The 22,776-nt window shown below is 35.1% G+C and overlaps 1 protein-coding gene across 3 annotated transcripts in view; it reads right to left on the bottom strand.

Moving 5' to 3' along the window:
* Positions 1-6,706, bottom strand: part of LOC128993892 (proteoglycan 4-like) — a 43,873-nt gene extending 37,167 nt beyond the window's left edge. For all 3 annotated transcript variants that reach the window (XR_008490847.1, XM_054417963.1, XM_054417964.1), the window contains exon 1: positions 6,489-6,706. The gene's annotated coding sequence lies outside the window, so the exon portion shown is untranslated. The remainder of the gene's footprint in view (positions 1-6,488) is intronic.
* Between the last annotated feature and the right edge of the window lie 16,070 nt (positions 6,707-22,776).

Below are 22,776 nucleotides of genomic sequence, written 5' to 3'. Positions count from 1 at the left end.
GCAACCTTTGGAAGTTAACAAATATACGAAGTACATAGCGTTGTCACGGTGGGTAAGTAAAATTGCCTAATGTCATATAAAATGGTTGCATGCATTTCATGTTTATCTCAGACACTGACAGATCGAGATATTTAAAAACATTTAGTATAAACTACAATAATGCCTTGACTATGATAAGTTCGAGTAGTAAGCTTATCCCAAATCTTGGAAGACCTTATGTTTTTATTGTAAACTTTTGTATTATTTGCTCTACTTCAATTGAGAAAAAACTTAAATGGATTGTGTTTTTTTAGGTTATGTTGCCAGTTCCTCGGACAAACTTATACAAAGTTCTTTGACTTAATTCACCAACACAATCCAGACATTTCAAGTCAAAAATAATAAATTTCAAAAACTCATTTGCTATTGAAAGTTTTAGTGGCAATATTAGACCAAACATAAGTGAAGGGATTAGTGTTTATGTATTAGATCAAGTAGTTACGGTCAAGTTTATTTTTATGATTCAGGAGAGGCAAATAATATACGCTGTTCAAAAAGAGAAAATTAAAATTGCTATCCAAATATTATATCTACAAGAGTTATCCAACCTATTTCGACAAATTTATACCATACTTTCAAAACTTTGGGGACAGGTATTAAGAGAAGATTAAAGTGTCAAAAGAATTGCCCTGATCTGTAGTTTTGCAAAGTGTTTTTGGTTTTTTGATATCTTTATTAGTTTGGACAGGATCTTCCATCAAAGTTGGATTTTCTCCCATAAGATTAACATGGGGGAATCTAAATATTTAATTGGAAACTTTGTCTCCACTAATTTGAGAGAACGGCTGGGCGTAGAAACTTGGTAGAGGTGTCCAAAGAAAGGTCTTGGTCTGTAGATGAGTTATCAAAAGAAAAACTAAGTAAATTCGCTTAGGGCTCTGCCCTAGAAGCCTTTAAAGATCCCTCCACACATTTGTTTACATTTTAGCCATGTGGATAATACTTTTTAATAAAACAGCTGTTAATTTTAAAATTGTATTTTAAACAACACACATTTATTGGGAGTTACTGAATAGTCCAAAAGAAGTATTTTCAATGTTATTTTCTGATTTTAAAATTGATTTTCTTCTATATCATGTCATGTGTTGCATTATAAAGCTCCATTTCGAAATCAGTGGAAAATCCTTTTATCACAATAACTCTAACAATTGTTTCTTATTGAACTATCTTATATCTATTTCCGGGTTGGTGTCTGGCTTTTTCACACCTTTTCCCTATATTTTATCATATTATTCTAGAAAGATCATGAAGATTATGAAGATCGTAGGTTCATGAGATTATTGTCATACATGCTTTCAATCATTGGAAAAATCTTCGATTGTGTAATACAATACAAAATAATACAAGTGCAGAAGGGCACGGTGCCCATTTGAGCCGTGTCCATATTTTTTTAAATATAGCAACTGGATAAAACATTTTTCAATATTTATGTAGAAATATGTGCATGATTTAGAAAGTCGTTAAGCTGGAAAACTGCAATATACTGCAGACTTTTCAAAGAGGGTACTTTGATGTATTCATTCAGCTTAGTGAAAACATAACATTTTTGAAAATAACACCCCATTTTGGCTGTAAAAATTGCCCTATGAGTAAATACTATTTAAGCAGCTACTGGCATGACAGAAAGGTCTCTTTTTAAACTAGATCACATCATATTTTATAAGATACAATGATTAACAATGCATGTTAACGTCAATATTTACGTAACAACCAATTTACATTATTTTTGCTTTTTGGAAATGCCACATTACTATGTCATTCGCATTATTTGTTGCCGATAAAGCTGCACGACCATATGAACTAGGAGGCCCCTAACAGTTCATGAATAAAAGCCAACTTCACTTCAAGTATATTCCACTACACCTAACATTCCTTAGAGAGATTTTATTGACAACTTTATGTAACTGATAAGGCTGAGACAACTATCTGACATCACCCATGTCAAGGAATTCCAGCTTTAACAGTAAACCCACAACCAATTTCTCAAAACTGTGCTAGAGGGTTATTCATTGGCACAAAAGTACGATATGAACTGACGCAACAAAGGAAAAATCAAACTTACACTGTAACGGATATCTATACCTCCCTTTGAAGTTAGAACGAGTCTTCCCAACAAACAGATTTTTTTTTCAAATAAAATCAAAGATTAATCTGCATTACACTGATTAAACCACGGAAGTGTTTAACTACAAAAGATCCACCAATACTGTTTTAATACTATTTAAAGGTTCTTCCAAAGGAAGAGATACCAGATAGCATACTAACAACTCCGATGACGTACAGTATGGGAAATATTTTATTCATTGAATGATCAACCATATTTTGTATCTAACGCAATTAATATCATTATTGTTTTTACACTTATTAATATTTAAACAATGCTAAATGCTCAAAATATGTACAATTTCACTCAATTCATTGCAGTTAGATGAATTAGCTTAAGCCTTGAAAGTAACCGTCGATTTCGACGGGTTTCACCTAGTATTTTTTTATTGTTTGTTATCGTAGTTGTCAGCTATATCAATTCGTTAATATCGGTATATCGGATCGAAAAATAAGATTCGATATCGAAAAGTAATCATTGTTAATATCGGTATATCGGATCGAAAAATAAGATTCGATATCGAAAAGTAATCATTGATAATAATGAATGTTCCCTTTGACAGGAAAGTAGGTACGCCTACCATAAGTTAAAATTAAAATGATGTGACGTGTTAATATTACTAAAAACAGCCAAGAGGTTGACATGTAACATTTTGGCGAAGTTGGGCTTAACTTATGCTTCAATGAAATAAAACTTCTACTTCATCGTATACAGGGCTCATTAACGCATCTTTCCATTTAAGTAGACCCTATGACAAAACTAAGCCTATTAAATAAGGCCTACTTATTTCAAGGTTACACCTAAGTCAAAAAACTAGTTTCTACCAATAACATGTAGGCCTACTGTAGTTGAAGACCTTAATTAGGTAAAAAAGATAAGCAATAAACTTAGGCCTACTAAAAAAAAGACCGGTAGGCCTACTGTCAATAGGGCATTTTGGTAAGTAAGTTAGATCGTATACTACACCTTTTCCAATTGTATTTGAGAAACAGTTAACTTATGTTTATTTGAGAACATATCAATCGTATTTGAGAGTAGACAAATATATTTTAGAAAACAATGAAGTTGAGAACAGTCAGTTGTATTTGAGAAGGCATCAATTTAATTTAAGAGCATTAAATTATATTTTAAATGGTTAAATGTATTTGATAACTTGTGATTTGATAATGAAAACTCAAAATTCAGCTGATCAATAACCAACTTCTCAAATTAAAATCCCTAATTCTGAAATGAAATTAACAATTGCTCAATTCCATATAGGCCTAATAGGCTACTTTCTCAAATACAATTGACTAATCCCAACCTACATTTCGTTGTTTTATTAAATTCAACTGACTAAGTTTAATCGCATTTACATGATATATTCTCAAATACAAATAATGATTCTCAAATAGCCTACAATTTATAACTTCTCAAATAAGTGTGGAAAAGGTGTGTAGTTTCTTTTTGTTAAAGAAAGCCTAACAAATACGCATGTTGTATCATCAAAATCTAGTACCGTATTGAGATCAGTAATAAGCACTTGACATTTTATCATAACTTAATCACCAACCAATAATGAATGCATTTGACACACTCACGTACATTTAAATGCATTGACAAGGACAAAACATAAGTGATTTCCATTTTCACATCAGCTACCCACAGGAGGAAGAAAGTAATTACGGTATCAAAATGCAAAAGGTAACAAAGCAAAGGCAAACTGAAGTCGACAACTGTATTAATTTATAGAGCAAAGACTATTCACTGATAAAAAAGTAACCGCGATAACACTTATCTACAAGCGAGTTCAGTTATTACTGGCAGTTCAAACATAACAAACATGTCAATAACACTATTAAGTTTAACTTTTATTGGAATATATTTTAAAAGTGCATTTGGTGTGGCAATAACTTATCTTAATAATACTTGGTGACTAAAAAGACAAAATTTAATTTCAATGTTACCTGAATAAAGTTAAGTTAGGGCCTATGTAGCCTACCTTTAAATTGCTTATAAAAATACTTAGGCCTAAATTAAACGGTTTAAGTTAACTGTTATGTAGAAGTTTTAAACGCAACTGTGTAAAAAAAAGTTTATGCTTTGAAAAACAAAAAAAAAAAAAAGTCAAAGTCACTTATCAAGTTTAGGGGCCTACCTTCTCTGGCATTCAATTTATAAAATTTTTGGACCAATTTGTAAATAAATCAAAATTTAAAACTACCTATAATTTTTAGTTAAAAATGTTGAGCCAAACCAACAGAAAATTAGAATCTTTATTACGAGTAACTTACATTAGCTTTATCTACCCATAAAATGAATAATGAATAAGTAGGCTTACCTACATCACATGAATAATGTATGAAAAGTTAAAAAAGCTGCATTTGAATGACTTGCAAAGCAATAAGGACCACAATGAAAATTGACCAAAAGCTATAATCATAGCCTATATAGGCTAATCTACAAACACAACAGTTAAGTTAGGCCTACAGAGGGCATTTTCAATCACTGACTTAATTTTGTTAAATTTGGTAGGCTAGTAACTTACAAGTATATTTTGCAGCTTAATCTGCACAACTAGTTTAATAGGTCTGACCACTGTTTGTAATAAAAATGTTTAACTAAGGTATTATTATAGAGGGAAAAACCATAAGTTAAGTAGGCCAATGTTTCAAGAATGCTTTATGTACTTAACTTACCAGGCTGGGACCCAATTATCTGGGAGAAACTTACCTTATTTAGTTAGAATCTTGTTCACAATTTGAGAATAAACCAACAAATTTCATAATGAACTTAATTCTTGCAAATATCAAAAACATTTCAGTTAAATTTGAAACCACTGTATTTTAAAATTAGTAAAGTGCATCTAAGTTGGCTAAATCATCAATTCAAACAATATTATGTTCAACAGCTGTTTAGGGTAAATAACATTATTTTTAATATATTGTTGCTATGTTTTCTCAATGCATTATTCTGATTATATAGGAAAAAGGGGAAAAAAAATAATTACTAATGTAATACAAACACATGTTCAGTTAAGTTCATAATTTGAAAATAACTGGTGTGTGGTGGTAAGAATATGCTTAATAACTTAATTTAACAAAGGTTAACTTAGATAAATGGAGGATTTCTTCAATATTGCTGTAAGTTGTTTAACTTATGCTGTCATAAAATATATTCTATGGATAAAGTTAAACTTGCTTCATTTTTTTATTACAAAAAACACATGGGCCTAACTTGTTTAGGTACAGCTAAACAAAACATTTATTTTTATGATACACAAGGATCTAATTTATGGATAAGTATTGGAAGCTAAGAATTTTCTGACTTTTGGTGAACTGCACTTAGCGAATAGACAAATCCACTTTCAAGTACAATTAATTACTGATGTTCAAATACAAGGTGGTCAGTTAAACTTAAAATAAACAACTGAAACAAGAGCCTAAAAAGCCTAACAAAACAAATGTCTAGACCTTCGCTTGGTGAGAACATGTTAAGTTAAGTTATCCCTTGAAATTAAAAATAGGCCTAAGTTAACTTATGTCAAAATTGTCCATCTTGCTTTTAAACTTTAACTTACATCACTTATACAGTAAAATTAACTTAATCAACTTATTGTTTGTTTGCTCCTGAAGAAGGCTAATGCTGAAATATAGAACTTTAATCTATGGGCCCAAATAAGTTAATCAGTAATTTAAATAGCCTAACTTGAGTTAGATAGCCTACTGCATAAGGACAACTAGCTTAGCCTAGTTTCCAAAACTAGCTCAAAGCATGTTACCAGAATGAAAGTTTAAATAGGGTATTGTGTTATCCTAACTTAAGCTTATTAAGCATTTATTTATGAAACCTAAAATATATCACAAAGTGAATAAGTTATAGCCTAGTTTGATGAAACAGTACATCCACTAGGTTTTCGATTTATGGGGATTTGGCTTGACTTTAAATGTAGGCATATGCAGGCCAACCAAAATAATATAGCTAACTTAGCTTAGATCTAACTTAGTTCACACCACAACACAACAAAATACATTTAAACAATAATATCCCTAACTGTTTACCGTCATAACAATATTAAAAATAAAAACAATTTAAGTTACCTAAGCCTATATCATTAAATATTTGAACGGAATGTGATTACAATAAAATGCAACGACTGAAAAAGAAATGCAACCATTTGAATTCGTCAACTGACCGATCTTGTTTAAAGGTTTGGACTACGGTTGAAAATACTGCTAAGCATATAAATCCTGCGCTTTTATGAAAACAAGATTCCAAACAAGTTATACACCACTAAAACAACACTTTCAAAGCTAAAATGTTCAAATAGTAGAGACGACATTTAGTAAATAAACAGTTTTCTTACCTGAACCTTTCAGCAGACGAATTCTTCGAGTTCAAAAAGTTTATTAACATTTGTATTTGAGTGTCAAAAGGTAAAATTATGTATTCTTTCTAATTAAGCTATAGAACTGTATATTCTCTACGATTTAATCATGTTTTAGAGAATACACTCTGTATCTTTACACTGGAAATTACAAATAATAACATCACTGTTGTAAAGATGGACGTATAACCTAAAGATGGCCGCCATTAGAAATACAAAAACAAAGGTCTACAAGACAAGCTCAAAGTAGTTTTAGTCTCCAACCCAGACTAATTTTCCGTTGAAGAGCTTTTGGATTCTTTATACAGCCAGTGCTATGAGCTAAAATTTGTTTTACTAAAATGTTTATAAAAATCATGTTAACACAATATTTTTTTCGGGGGGGGGGGGGAGTTCATGCTGGCCATAACAATACGAAATCAGAATAATGTATTAATATTAATCTATATTATTTAAGGTGAAGTTTTAAATTAATTTTTATACAGTATATCAACTAGCCCGACAGACGTCGTCCTGTCCTAATGTGGTTTTATGTCAATACTCGTTCATTTTCAAGATAAGCTCGTTCGCATGGCTCAATCTCAATCACGTCCGGTTGAAGTTCGTTTGCTACGCTTACTCACCTTTAGGTTGGAGCTCGTTCGCTGCGTTCACTTGCCTTCAGGTGAGCTCGTTCGCTACGCTAACTCTAGCCCTGAAGCATTGAGTTGGATACTGAAGTGGACTGTGGACTTCCCATCTACAGTATATGGACCAGCTGTAGCCAACTTGTTATTAAAAAAGAATGTAGTTGTGTGAGCCAGCCACAGAATGCTCTAGTGTCCAAAATTCTATTTTATACCTTATTTTTTGTTGCTGACCTGGTTGATGGGTCATAACAGTTTTCTATAACTCATCATAAGTCATTCTACGACGATTTTTAAAAAGCTGGTTACAAATTAAACATTGGGATGGAATGTCTAAGCTAACTCGCCTCTAGGTTGAAGTTCGTTCGCTATACGCTCACTCACCTTTAAGGTTGCAAATTAGATGTTGTCATAAATTTAATAAAAATAATAGTGCTGCACCCTGTTGGTAAACCTATTATAGAGAGAATATAGTTTTGGTAGTGAAACAAAATTCCCTCTGTCTTGCTTTAAATCAAGCCCTGCAAATAAAACGTGTTATACTGTTCACAAAACTTAGACAGTTTTAGGGGAAGAAATCTATCCCCTCCACGTCTTGTTCCTACCATTACTGGACCCATTAAAACATGGCTCAACAGCTGAGATTTTCCAAAACGTTAATCATCTGCAACATACATTAAGTAGAAAAAAGAGGTGGGGGAACTTCCCCTCAAACCAACTAAATAATTTGAATGGAGTACAGTATAGAATTATGAGTGGCTACAAATAAATATTGCTCTTTATAACAATTTCTTAAAGAACTATTTACTGTTAATTTCAGCTATAAAAAAAAACGGCCGAATAAGACTTCTTTCAAGGTGGGGCAAGAAGTTTTGCAAGGGTGCCTGCAGACAATTTTTTAGGGGGGGGGGAGTGAAACTTGTATCTTTTTCTGGGGGCAGGGGAAATTATCTCTCACACAAACAATTTTAATTTAAAATGATTATTCTTAAAAATATTTTCAGAATTTCAGGACATATTTAAAATGTCACATCATTATTCTCTTGGAGGACTGGTTGTGTTGTAGATATTATCTTATTTCCTCCTCTTCATCGTTGACCAGCCTGGGCCGGATAGATAGCGTCAAAATCCTTAAAACTACGATTTACAATAAATAAACATATAAATGACTGCGCGGCGGTGGATGCTTATGCTAGCGACAGTGTTGTTGAATTTAAAAAAAAAATCCTTCAATTGAATGAAATGGGTTTGCTAGGAGAGGTTCCTTCAAGATCTTGGTGAAAACCTTATCTTCCATGTGCACTATTTCGGCAGGGCATTGAACATATTAACAGCAACCTGCGGGAAACTCTCTTGTCATTGCAAGCCTACATCTAGTTGTGTTCAGTTTGTGTGCGCCCTAGTTTATGCTGTGATCATGCTGTTCCCTGTCCCCCTCTGTCTTCGGTAAGGAAAATTCTGTTTTCATGCAGCAGCAGATGCAAGTTTGTTTTTTTTATTATTTTTTTAAGTATAATTTCATCCGGTTTATGTAGAGGGAATTTCGATTAGCTCGCTCTTCGATGTCTTCACCACAATCCGTAGATCAGGGAATCGGTATTTTTCTAGTAATAGTCATGGGGGTTTTCACAAAGTTTTCACGATGACAGCTGGCCTATAAATGGATATTAATATCTATGTAATCCTATGTATTTGGTGTTATTGTAATATGGCTGATTATTAAGCAGGACAGCTGGGCTTAGTTTATAAACATAAAACAATAATGACATTAAATATTGATGATAAGACAGTCAGATTTTGGGTGTCCGGGCTGATTACAAGATGAACTGAAGTCAACCCTTGGAGAAGGTCACCTGGACTTCGCTCTAGGTCCGTAGACTCAGCAGGATTTTACGCCTCATTAAGAAAACTAAAACATCAGATCTCTTGACGTCCCTACTGGTTCATGGTTTACCACTCGCAATTTCATAGTTATATCAACTATGGTCTGGCAGTGTAGGGACATATAGCCACACCATCCAAAGTGTGTTGCCGCTACATAAGAAGGCCGTAAGAATAATTAAATCTTTAGGTACAACTGACCACTGTCATTTTATTTTTAAGGAGCTCGCTATCCTGACCATACACAACCAATTATGCTAACCACCTATACTAGTCTACCTTTGCAACTAGGAGCATGCAGCACGATTATGGGATGCTTAGAATGTGCGACTTAAACCTACCTCGATTATGGGACGCTGCAACTTGAAAATGCCCTGCTGCCAAATCAGCTACATTCTGAACTCTTACCCATTGCTTGCTATCAGGCTATTCAACATGCTGTCGATAGGGGTTCGTGTTCTTGACCAAAAGCGATTCCAAAACAAGGCTTCAACAGCATTGTCTACTCAATAGAGCGCTTTGGCTGTGGCAGTACTCATTGCAATACAGTAACTTTGATGAGCCTCTCAGCTTTGTAAATAATACTGCTACTCTCGCCAATGCTGCTAAGTTGCAAGTTGTAAATATATTTGTGTAGTAATATTGGTAGCCGTCAAGGTGCCACCACGACAACCCGCCTCCTTGGTTTTTCGGCCAGAGGAAACAACTCGCCAATCTATGGGGAGGAAACTGGTCTAGTGGTAGAGCGCGGGGCTTGGCTTATCGGTGCCTGAAGGCTTATCGGTTCAAATCCCACCATTCACCAATGGATTTTATCTACGTGATATTGCCTCAACCCTCAAATGACAAAGTCTGAAGTAATGTGTAAAACAGTTCCGAGCTAGAACTAGCGTCCTAAGGTGGGACATAAAAAAACTAAAAAAAAAAAAGGAAAAAATACCCCCGCCGCAGCAAACCTGCAGACTAAGCGAGTTTCCATTTGCCTGATTGTATTTACACTAAAATGTCTCCTTAAAAATAGGCCTATCACATTTATTCCCTATTTCAATAACATCAGTTTACCTTTTACCTTCGATGTCTTCACCACAATCCGTAGATGGGGAATCGTCATAGTTCTTCCGTCTGGACGGGATTTTGCTGTATGTTCACGAAGTGAGCTGGCGTATGTGTGTGTATGAATGTTCCTCTATGTACTCGTTTATGTTGTAATATGGTCTATTGATCAGGTATTTTTTTAGGTGTTGGACAAATGTTTTATTGTTGTGTAGATGTTTAAATTGTTGTGGTAGCAAGTTGTAGAATTTTGAGCCAGCGTAATTGTGGTGTATTAGTATTGCTGAATTTAGAGAGTCTATGTTGGGGTAGATCTATGTTTGCTTTGTGTCTTGTATTGTGTGTATGGAGTTTAACAAGTAGTTAGGTTTGCTGCTACAGGTAGGGTAAAAAAGGTGTTTTTTTGTAAAATATTAATACGGTACTTTAGCGAAATGAATGCATTTTCCAAATTTCATCAAAATATCCTATACTCTAATATGAGCAATGTTTGCTTGTATGTATGCTTGCTAGTCCTATACTCTAATATGAGCAATGGTTTGCTTGTATGCTTGCTTCCACCATAAGATCTCGAAAACGGCTCCGACGATTTTCTTCAAATAAATGTTGAAAATAGTTTATTCCGGGGCCCATTTCATAATAAAGTACAAACTATAGTTATTTGTGCAACTAGTGAGAAAAGTGAGCAATTGACTCACTCGAGAGAAATCCTTACTCACGAGCCTTAGGCGAGTGAGGAATGGTTTCTCGAGTGAGGCAATTGTACTTTGAACTCGAGTTGCACATTATACTTTTCCTACAGTTACCATAAAACAAATAAATTTGTGAAGAAACATAACCTATTTTTACACAGAAGTGAACTTTTAATATAACATTTAATGTGAAGTGACAAATACAACAGTATTTGACAAATACAACAGTAGCTGATTTACAGCCAGTGCTGCCAACGTATTTCGTGCGCATACGACGTTGCCTGCATGTTACGCGCTCACTATTTCGTGCCTTCACGTTGCAAATCTGGAGTGAGACAAAGTAATTAGAGTGAGACAATGTTAACATTGTCTCACTGATGAGCGAATTGGCCACTTTGCTTTCTCAAATCAGTGAGAGAACATGTACATTGTTAAAGGTAACTGTAGGAAAATATTATTAGTAAATCAGCTGATCGCCCAATGCAAATCTAATGGAAATTATAAGTTACAAGTTGTAACTTGTAACTTGTAGTTTATTATGAAATGGGCCCCTGGCCTAAAAACGAGTTTACTGCAGTTAGTGTTGAATATTTCGAGAATCTACGATTAATCACTAAACAGAAAACTATAAAAAAAGTTATTTTTAACAAAAACCTGAATGATGTTGTTTATTCAAGTTCAAATTTAACACTAACAAATCATCTGTTAATAAACAATAAATTAATATTAAACACAGACTGTTAGAAACATGTTACAATTTTAATAACTTGATATTGTGAAATGGATACGATCCTAAAGCCAGACAAGTTTAGTGTAGATCCAAACTCATCATCTGCAAGTAAGGAATGGACACATTGGTACAAAACATTTCAGAATTTTGTTACCAGCATCACACCACAACCATCCGACTCCGATAAACTCAAAATACTTATAAACTTTATTACTGCGGAAATCAACGAGTACATAAGTGAAAGCGGTACGTATAACGATGCTATATCTGTGCTAAGAAGTATCTATGTAAAACCTGTAAATGAAGTATATTCCAGACATAAACTATCTGCACGTCAGCAGCAACCTGAGGAGACTATTGACCAATATCTCCAGGCTTTAAAATTACTAAGTAAAGACTGTCAGTTTAAAGCTGTCACAGCTGAAAAGAATAGGGATGATTATATCCGTGACACATTTATTGCTGGAATAAAATCTTCTGCAATTCGCCAGCGCTTACTAGAAAATGTTTCGTTGACACTAGATCAGGCATATAGTCAAGCCAGATCCCTAGAACTTGCACATGAACAATCATTATCTTTTCAATCTTTCCAATCTATAGTAAATGCAACTTCGTCCCAAGAAACTCAAGCGAGCAATCAGAATGTTGATGCAACTTCAAGCAGTTTAGAAAAGTGTTCTCTAGCTGCTGTGACTGAAAAATGTTTCTTTTGTGGTAATCTAAGACATCCTAGGGTCAAATGTCCAGCTAAAAATACAATTTGTCATAACTGTGGTAAACAGGGGCATTTTGCTAAGGTCTGCAGGGCAGGTAAACTACAAACCAAGCAATTGGATAAATCTAAAGAAGTAATGAACTCTATTGACCTAGCAGCTTCGCCCGGTGGGTTAACAAAGAGTACAGTACAAGCCCTAGTTAATGGTAAATCTGTCTCTGCTTTGATAGATTCGGGAAGCTCTCTAAGTTTTATAAACAAATCTACTGCTCTTAATTTAGGTATTCCTATAAAACCAGGTAGGGGTACTGTCTCAATGGCTACTACATCAATCACATCCGACATAACGGGTCAATGCAAAGTAAATCTTGTCATTCTTGATCACTTTCACAAGCAAGTTAATCTTTCATTGTTACCAGATCTTTGTGCAGATATAATTGTTGGACATGATATTTTGAAAAACCATGCAAGTATTAAAGTAGTCTTTGGTGGCAACAAGTCACAACTAACCGTATGTAGCGTGGCAGCCTCAACTGTAGAACCGGTATCTTTGTTTTCTAATTTAAAACCGGAATGTAAGCCAATCGCAATCAAGTATCATCGCCATAGCACCGATGATTTAAAGTTTATTGAAAACGAAGTAAGTAAATTGCTTAAAGACGATGTTATAGAGCCTAGTATGTCTCCATGGAGGGCTCAAGCATTAGTAGTTACTACTGAAAATCATAGAAAAAGAATGGTCATTGACTACTCCAGGACTATAAATCGTTTTACATTACTGGACGCTTACCCGCTACCTAGAATCGATGATATCGTTAACAAAGTTGCAAATTATGAGTTTTTCAGTACTATCGACTTGAAAAGTGCGTACCACCAAGTAAAGATAAGAAATGAAGAAAAGCACTACACAGCTTTTGAGGCCTGTGGTCAACTCTACCAGTTTAAGCGTATCCCGTTTGGGGTCACTAATGGGGTGGCAGCATTCCAACGTGTAATTGACCAAGTCATCCAAACAGAACAGTTACAAGACACTTACGCCTATCTTGATGATGTCACAATCTGTGGAAAAACACAAGAACAACACGATGTAAACTTAAAAAAGTTTATCGAAGCTGCATCCAAATACAACCTAACTATTAATAATGAGAAGTCTTCATTTTCACTGCGATCGATCAACTTGTTGGGCTATCATATATCAAACAAAACTATCAAGCCTGACCCCAGTCGACTAGATCCTTTGAAAAATTTACCTCCACCCAGAGACACCGCATCACTGAGGAGGACCCTTGGTATGTTTTCACATTATGCATCACTTATACCAGATTATGCTACCAAAGTGATTCCACTTGCGCGTACTACATTCCCTTTGTCCAAAGCAGGGCTCCAGTCTTTCGAAACTATAAAAAAGTGAAATCATCGGATCTGTAGTAAGCTGCATTGACCCTGAAGCACAGTTCATCGTAGGTTGGCACTACTGGTGCAGTTTGAACAACACGTCCGTTGAATCTGCTCCCGATTTTTACCACTTTATTGCTATTTATAGTGCTTGTTTGTGACAAATCTCGTATAAAATCAGTATTTTAACCTATTTGGGTCGTGATTACCTAGCTATAACGTTGACTGTTAGTGCTTAAAACTGGTTAACTCGAACATTGATAACAGCGGGTCCGACCACGTGTATCAGTCCACGCTCACCCGTGTTCGAAGGTTATTCTCAGATCTCGATCAGTGTTGTGTCGTGTTCTGTGTCTAGTGGCTTTACTAACTGTTTGTGCATCGTAGTCAGATTCGTATGTCGAAGACAATTGAACAGTATTTCACGCCAGCGTCGAGAAACCCTAAACGTCAACGTGGTTCGAGCTCTCCAGGTGATCTTAACCTACAATCGGACGACATGGAAAACGAGTTAGTTGGACAGCTCTCAGTTGCAGGTTTGAGTAAATTATTGGAAGAAAAACTTGCTAATTTAGCAACAAAAAATGACTTGAGTGTACTTTCAACTCAAATTAATCTGCTGAAAGAAGAAAACGTTAGTTTGCGTGAGGAGGTTATGTCTCTGAGATTGAGTGAGAAAAAAATCATGGACAAACTCACTGATCTAGAATCAAGGTCCCGTAGGAATAATCTGATTTTTAAAGGCTTAAAAGTTTCTCCTCAAACCAAGGACTTTAGGCAGTTAATTGTTAAATTCTGCAATGACAAGTTTGGAATGAGTGATACGTTATGGGTTAACCGTGCTCATCCACTAGGGAAGGACAGAAACTTAATAATCGCACACTTTCCCGATGATCATGATATACAATATATAATGGCGAGGGTGAGGGATCTTAAGGGCACGGGTGTTAGTGTATTTCGTGATTTCCCGCTAGAGGTGCGATACAAACGTGCGAGACTAGCCGCAGTGCGGGATGAACTAGAACGCGTTGGTGGAAAGACTAAAATTCCAATGATTTTCGACCATATCATCGTGAAGAACTGCAGGTTCACATGGGACCAAGATCAACTAATGGCTGGAGACGAGGACGGAGCAGAGAAGTTAAGCAAGATGTTTAAACATGACTTCAGAGGATTTATAGAGAAGCTTAAGCAAGATGGTCCCACGAAAGCTAAGCCTCAACAAGCTCCTGATATTCCATCCAGAGAGTCGACAGCAGCATCCTTGCCTCTGGACCACGGGTCGACGATGAGTCCGACCACGCCTGCTGTGAACAGAGGAGCCGCCTTAAGCTACGCCGCCGCCACCAATGGAGTGTGAGGACGCCACGCCGATCTGGAGGACAACGCAGTACGAGCAACAGAGCAGCATCCGGTAACCAGCAGACACTTGAATGTATTGTGTTATAATGTTTCTGGTCTTAAAAATAAGGTAAATGATTTTGATTTTTTAAATTTGATTGTTAATTATGATTTAATATTTTTACTTGAGACGTTTATATCTGAACGGGAAAAAGATTATGTTATCCAACGATTAAAAAATTTTGAGGTATATTTTGTGTTTGCAACTAGGGTTTCAAATTATGGTAGAAATGTAGGAGGTATAGTTTGCTTGAAAAACTTAAATTCACCTTTTGCTAAGAACATTAAACTTGTACAAGATAGTGGCTATAATTTGTTTGAAATTCACAATAGTTTGCCTGAGAATCGTAAAATCTGTGTTATGCCTGTGTATCTTAATTTTAATTCATGGGAATATGATTTTACTAATTTTGAACTGTTCTTGAATACAAAGTATAGAGACAATTTACTGATATTAGGTGATATGAATGGTAGAATTGCTTGTGAACAAACATTTTCTGATAGGATAATAGAAACTCTAAACAATAATTTAAGTGATGTAAGGAAATCAAACGATTCGGTAATTAACACTCGAGGTAGAAAACTTTTAAGGGCTATAGAAAATCTAGGTTTAGTTATTTTGAACGGCAGGAGCAAAAGTGATGCAAGCGGTAATTTTACATTTATTGGGGCGATGGGGAGTTCAGTAATCGATTTCGCCATGGTATCATTAAATTGCTTAAATTTTATCCACGATTTTAAAGTTGTGAACCATCCAGGGTCAGATCACCTCCCAATTGAACTGAGTTTGAAATGTGTGAGTCCGGTTGCAGTTGGTGGTGAGGGTTCGGAGGGTGTGAAAACACTTCCATTGTTACCTAAATTGAAATGGAAGGCTAAAGACGAAAGATACTACCGAGAAAAAATTGATGTAAACATTCAGACTGTTGAGATAGGCGAGTGTAATCAGGATAATATATCTAATTTAATTAAAATAATAAAAGACTCAACTGATAATGCTACAAAGCAACAAAAACATAATCTTACTTTCAGGCAACCATGGTTTGATATTGATTGTTTTTTACAACGAAAGAGAGTTTTTAGGTCATTAAATGTATTTAGAAAAAACAGCGAATATCAGTTTAGAATTGGATATATTAACGAGAGCAGAAAGTATAAGTCAATGTGCCAAGATAAAAAGAGAGCATATTTAGAATCTCAAATAAGTAGTATTACGCAAGCAACCGATACAAATAAGTTTTGGAGGGCAGTTAATAGCTTTAAAAAGAAAGATAATAACAGGATTGGAAGCATCACGCCCTTGGACTGGGTAAGACATTTTAAAACGTTGCTCAACCCTCCATTGCTGACTGGAAAGATACAGTTTGCCGAACCATTGATTTTAGATGCATTCTTAGATAGCGACTTTAGTATGGGAGAGTTGAAAAACGTCCTAAAAAAGGTTAAATGTAACAAGGCCCCAGGGATTGATAGAGTCCCATATGAATATTTTAAGTATGCTCCAGATTCATTTCATATCAAATTATTATCTATTTTTAATAATATTTACAGAACTGGGAATGTTCCAGAATCGTTTAAAAGGTCGATAGTGTATCCATTACATAAAAAAGGAGATATTAACCTAGTTGAAAACTACAGAGGATTGTCGTTTATAGACTGTGTAGGAAAGATTTTTATCAGTCTAACAAATAACAGATTAGTCAATTGGGTCAACGGTAAAGGTTTGTTCACGGAATTCCAGGCAGGATTTCGCCAAGGTTACTCGACTATAGATAACATTTTTAATCTCACTTGTATAGCTCATCTGCAATTAGCGGAAAAAAAGGGTAAATTATTTACTTTTTTTGTGGATTTCTCAAGTGCATTTGATACGATAGATAGGGAGGCTTTAATTTATAAAATGTCTTGTATGGGTGTGTCGTCAAAATTCAGAAATATGCTAAAAAATTATTATCAAGGCACAAAAGCAACAGTGTGGTGTCAGGAGGGAATTACTGAGCACTTCAGCACCTCCATGGGTTTAAGGCAAGGTTGTATATGTAGCCCAACGAATTTTGCTATTTTTATAAACGACTTGCCAGATGTACTAGAGGGAGGATGTTGTTATGGTGGAGTAAGAGTCAATGTCCTGATGTATGCTGACGATATCGTTCTCTTATCTCCAACTGCAACCGGCCTTCAACACATGATTAAACGATTGGAGAATTACTGTGAAACTTGGAATTTACGCTTAAATTTAGCTAAATCAAAAATTATGGTTTTCAGAAAAGGTGGGAGGCTTGGGTCCAGTTCTAAATGGTGGTACAAGGGTGAACAAATCGAAATTGTAAACAATTATAAATATTTAGGAGTAAACTTTACAAGTTCACTCTCGTGGGAAATGCATTTTAAAGAAAAATCGTCAGCTTCCAAATTAGCTATTAATTTAATCTGGAGTAATTTAATAAGTAATAATCAAGTGCCGATTAATGCAAAAATAGTGTGTTATAATTCAATAGTTAGAGCGTTGCTGAGTTATGGAGCACAAGTTTGGGGTTTTATTAAGAGTAAAACGGTTGAATCTGCTCAAAATAACTTTGTCAAAAAATTATTTAGATTGCCTCAAAATACTCCAAATTACGTATTACACCTAGAATGTCAGTTTGATCAGGTTTATTTTTACACATTAAGTTTGCACATTGGTTATATTATTAGAGTATTGTTTTTACCAGTGAATAGACTTCCTTATATCTTGGCTAGGCAGATAATTTTGAAAAAAATATTTTGGTACAGGGAGATGTTAAAAATGGGCGAAAGACGGGGAGTAGCGTTGGACGTCGATTTTAACAGATTGCAAATTTTTCAATCTCGATTGTTTGAATTGTTAGAGTTAGAGAGAACGGCTTGGCGACAGGATTGTCTGGGTTCGGCATTGACTAGTCGTTATCACCAGCAGTATCTGAACCTTGACCTCCACCTTGGAGATAGATCGTTCCTTTTTGCGGACCTAAATGTTAAACTTATGTCCTGGATTATAAAAGCTAGAACAGAGTTAATAAATCTTAACTATAAGCCCTGGATGGAAAATCAAATTTATTTATGTTCACTATGTAATCTCAACCGAGATGAAACGGTGTACCATTTTATAGCAGAATGTCCAATTTTAAAAAATGTACGTCAAATTTGGTTTAACAAGTTATATTTAAATGAATATGAGTTTTTTGAATTTTTAAATGGCAAAGATTGGCGGGCTTTGGGAAATTATCTTAAAGAGGCGTGGTGTAAAAGGTGGGAATTGATAATGGAGTTTAATTATTAAATTTAATAATTGAGATATCAATACAAAAGTGGGAAAATTTATGTACTTAAAAATGTATAAAATATTGTTTGTTAAGTATTTGTCTAAGTAAAAATAGGCTTGTTTTTATTTTATTTTTTATTATTACTTATATTTTATTGCTGTTTGTAGAATAAATTCAGATTATCAATAGGCTATATTTTAAATTTTATTTTTGATTCATTTGCTAACTGATCCTTTTTACTATGTAGTGCTATTTGTGTATTTGTTACTAGAAATCAGTTTATTTAATGAATTATAGTTTGTGATTTATGGACTCTTTTTTAATGTGTTTTAAAATATTGTAAAATCAGTATGTCAACCACAAAACAGACGGTCTTTGACCATTGTTCTTTGTGTTTATGTAAAAACACTGTATTGATATTTTATTTCAATAAACACTTTTTCTTCTTCTTCTTCTTCTTCTTCACAGTTCATCGTAGAAACTGATGCATCTGAGAGTACCATTGCTGCTACTTTGACTCAATCGAACCGTCCAGTCGCATTCTTCTCAAGGATACTTTCTCCAGCAGAACAAAGACATTCAAGTGTTGAAAAAGAAGCACAAGCTATTGTGGAAGCACTGCGGAAATGGCGTCACTATTTGGTTGGTAAACATTTCAAGCTGATTACTGACCAGAGGTCGGTTTCTTTTATGTTCGATAACAACCGTCATGGCAAAGTGAAAAATGAAAAGATAATGAGGTGGAAACTGGAATTGTCATGCTTTCATTATGATATTGTATATAGACCCAGTAAAGATAATATGGCTGCAGATGCCCTGACTAGAGTATGTTCTTCAATCCAAAATCAAGAAAAACTGTTGATTGATTTACATGCGAATCTATGTCATCCAGGTGTGACACGTTTGTACCACTGGGTTCGAAGTAAAAACTTGCCCTACTCGATTGATGAAATCAGGCGAATAACAAACTCCTGCAATGTGTGTGCTGCTGTGAAGCCTAGATTCTTCAAACACAAAGGGATTTTGATTAAAGCCACTTCTGCATTTGAACGGCTGAATATCGATTTCAAAGGCCCGCTGCCTTCATCAAGTCGAAACCGTTACTTATTAGTAATAGTAGACGAGTTTTCACGGTTCCCTTTCGCTTTCCCTTGTTCAGACATGTCATCGTCAACAGTTAAGTCGAAACTAAAAACATTGTTTTCTACTTTTGGGGTTCCTAGTTACATACATTCGGACAGAGGAACATCATTTCTGAGCCAAGACTTAAAAAGCTACTTGAACTCACTTGGAATCTAAACTAGTAGAACCACTGCGTACAATCCAGCAGGTAATGGGCAAGTAGAAAGGTATAACGGCATTCTATGGAAAACAATTGAACTGGCGTTGAAATCACTTAACTTAGAAATAAACCAATGGGAGACAGTTTTAGAGGATGCCCTCAGCTCAGTGAGATCATTACTTTGCACAGCCACAAATCAAACTCCTCACGAGCGTATGTTCTTACATCCACGTAGATCTGGGAACAATGGTGTTTCAGCTCCTTCATGGCTTCTCAATTCCGGCCCTGTCTACTTGAAGAGATTCAATCGTACGTCCAAGTATGAGCCACTTGTTGAAGAGGTCCAACTTCTTCATGGGAATGCCGAGTATGCTCATGTTAAGTTGCCTGACGGAAGAGAAACTACCGTGTCTACACGTCATCTTGCTCCGGTTGGTGAGTACCAAACCGACATAGAGCAAACCGATTTTGAGAGTGATGAAAATATTCTATTACCCACTTCTCAACCCGAACCTGAATACTTTCCTAGTCCATCATCAACACAGAACCAAGAAGATGAAATGAATACTACTGCCGAGAATTTACAACCTAGACAAGAAGCTTCTAGAGGAGAGAACCATAATACATATCCGAGAAGAAGTTTCAGAAGCAGAAGACCTCCTAATTATTTAAATGACTACGTTCATTAACATTAGGGAGGAAGAATGTAGTAAAAAAAATATGTGTCTTTAAATCTTTATTATTGTTTTGTTGTGTTTGTAAACAAGTCCATTATAATTCAATGTAGTATTGTTCAAGTTATTAAAAACCTTTCTAAAGGTAATAAAAGTTCTTTTTCATTCATTCTTACTCTCATTACAATAGAGATATTACTAAATCTCAACACTTTCCCTCATGTTTATAACTGTTTCAATAAAGTTTATTTCAATCCCATAGCTTCACACACGGTCTTCAGTCATGGTCTGTGCTGTGGTTTGGTCAAACAGTCTGCTAACTAAAATTCTGCTGGCATATGCTTAACAGCCAGTTTGCCTTCTGAAACCATTTCTCTCACAAAGAAGTGTCTCTAGTCCTAGTCTGAATATGTTTCGTTCTTCTATGATTCTCAGGGTTTTCAGCTAGGTGTAGGCTATTGCTGCTATGTTGTCTATATTCATAATTGGCCACTGCTTTAGATTTATCATAATATCCTTTAGCAATCTAACAAGCCAAATTATTTCCCTACAAGCTTCACTTGCAGCAACAATTTCAGCTTCTGTACTTGCGTTGTATTTTGAGGCTATCTATCCGGCCCAGGCTGGTCAACGATGAAGAGGAGGAAATAAGGTAATATCTACAACACAACCAGTGCTCCAAGAGAATAATGATGTGACATTTTAAATATGTCCTGAAATTCTGAAAATATTTTTAAGAATAATCATTTTAAATTAAAATTGTTTGTGGGAGAGATAATTTCCCCTGCCCCCAGAAAAAGATACAAGTTTCACTCCCCCCCCCCCTAAAAAATTGTCTGCAGGCACCCTTGCAAAACTTCTTGCCCCACCTTGAAAGAAGTCTTATTCGGCCGTTTTTTTTTATAGCTGAAATTAACAGTAAATAGTTCTTTAAGAAATTGTTATAAAGAGCAATATTTATTTGTAGCCACTCATAATTCTATACTGTACTCCATTCAAATTATTTAGGTGGTTTGAGGGGAAGTTCCCCCACCTCTTTTTTCTACTTAATGTATGTTGCAGATGATTAACGTTTTGGAAAATCTCAGCTGTTGAGCCATGTTTTAATGGGTCCAGTAATGGAAGGAACAAGACGTGGAGGGGATAGATTTCTTCCCCTAAAACCGTCTAAGTTTTGTGAACGGAGTATAACACGTTTTATTTGCAGGGCTTGATTTAAAGCAAGACAGAGGGAATTTTGTTTCACTACCAAAATTATATTCTCTCGCCGCAGAAAACATGTAGACTAGGCGAATTTCCATTTGCCTGATTTGATTTCCACTTAAATCTATTTAAATAACATTAGGTTTAATGAGTACCGCCAAGGTTTGCTGCTAAAGGTTGCTACCTAGGGATGGTAAAAGTGTTTTTTTAGTAAAATATTAATAGCTTACTATAAAATAAATAAATTTGCTAAGTTTGATCAAAATATACCCATAAACAAGCAAACTACAGTACCTACAACACAGTTTACCTATTCTCCATATAAATAACATGGGCATTTTAATTTTACGATTTAGAATTTTCTCCGTAACCAATAACCGTACAAAAACACTTCAATATACTAAATTATTTGTTTTTTTTTTAAGCTTTTCAAAATAGTTTAGTCAGAAATTAGAAAATGTTATGTTTTGAGGGTCAAAAATGAGAAAACCCAATTTTCACTCTATGAAAACCCGTTCTCATTGTCAGATCATGCTGGTTTGCGAATTCATTCAAGTTTATCCCGCCCTACACCTTCAAGCTAAATTTCATCAAAATCGGACAAAAATTACTAAGGTACACGGACAAACACACACACATATATATATATAAACAGTTTGAAGAAATCGTGTTTTTGGCCTCAGGAGACATCAAAATGAAAAAGTAAATCGGTTTTGGGCCTAGATCCCTATAGGGAAATTTGCAAAAATAAACACTACCTAACTTATGATTTGGTGTTTTACCGTTATTTTCATTGGATAAGGATAGAATTGGAGGAGGAATGTTTAGAGTGTGCAATAGATTGTTTTGACCTAAAGTTTGTAATCAAGCAATGGACTTTTCCTACAGTCACCCGACAAAGTGGGCTTCCTTGCACAGTATAGTACAGAAAGCCTTACTTTGGCGCACACCAGTATTGCAACCAAACAACACAAAACATCAGCGTGCTTTTATTATGCACGTAATTCGTGTACGCTTGAAAATAAGCTGGCAAAACTCAAAGATATTTCGACTACGATCAGCTGGTGCAGCGTTTCCCATTTCATTCAATGTTTGGATTTAACCTAACCTAAAAAACGTGTTGTACAGTGTTTTAAAGACTAATTATATGATTTATAGTAACTGTAGGAAAAATATAATGTGCAACACAAGTGCAAACTGCCTTTGCTGCACTCGAGAAACTTCTAAAACCCGCCTACGGCTCATGCGGAAAAATTTCTCTCATATGTAGCAAAAGTGCCACCTCGCCCACTATAGTTACACAAATAACTATACTCTCTTAGTAATTGTTCATC

This window comes from Macrosteles quadrilineatus, unplaced genomic scaffold (assembly GCF_028750875.1).
Source record: "Macrosteles quadrilineatus isolate MER2022 unplaced genomic scaffold, UCM_ALF_1.0 Scaffold_5__1_contigs__length_97177068, whole genome shotgun sequence".
Taxonomy (NCBI): Eukaryota; Metazoa; Arthropoda; class Insecta; order Hemiptera; family Cicadellidae; genus Macrosteles; species Macrosteles quadrilineatus.
Note: the sequence above shows the minus strand (reverse complement) of the source record. Positions and strands in the feature narration are given on the sequence as shown.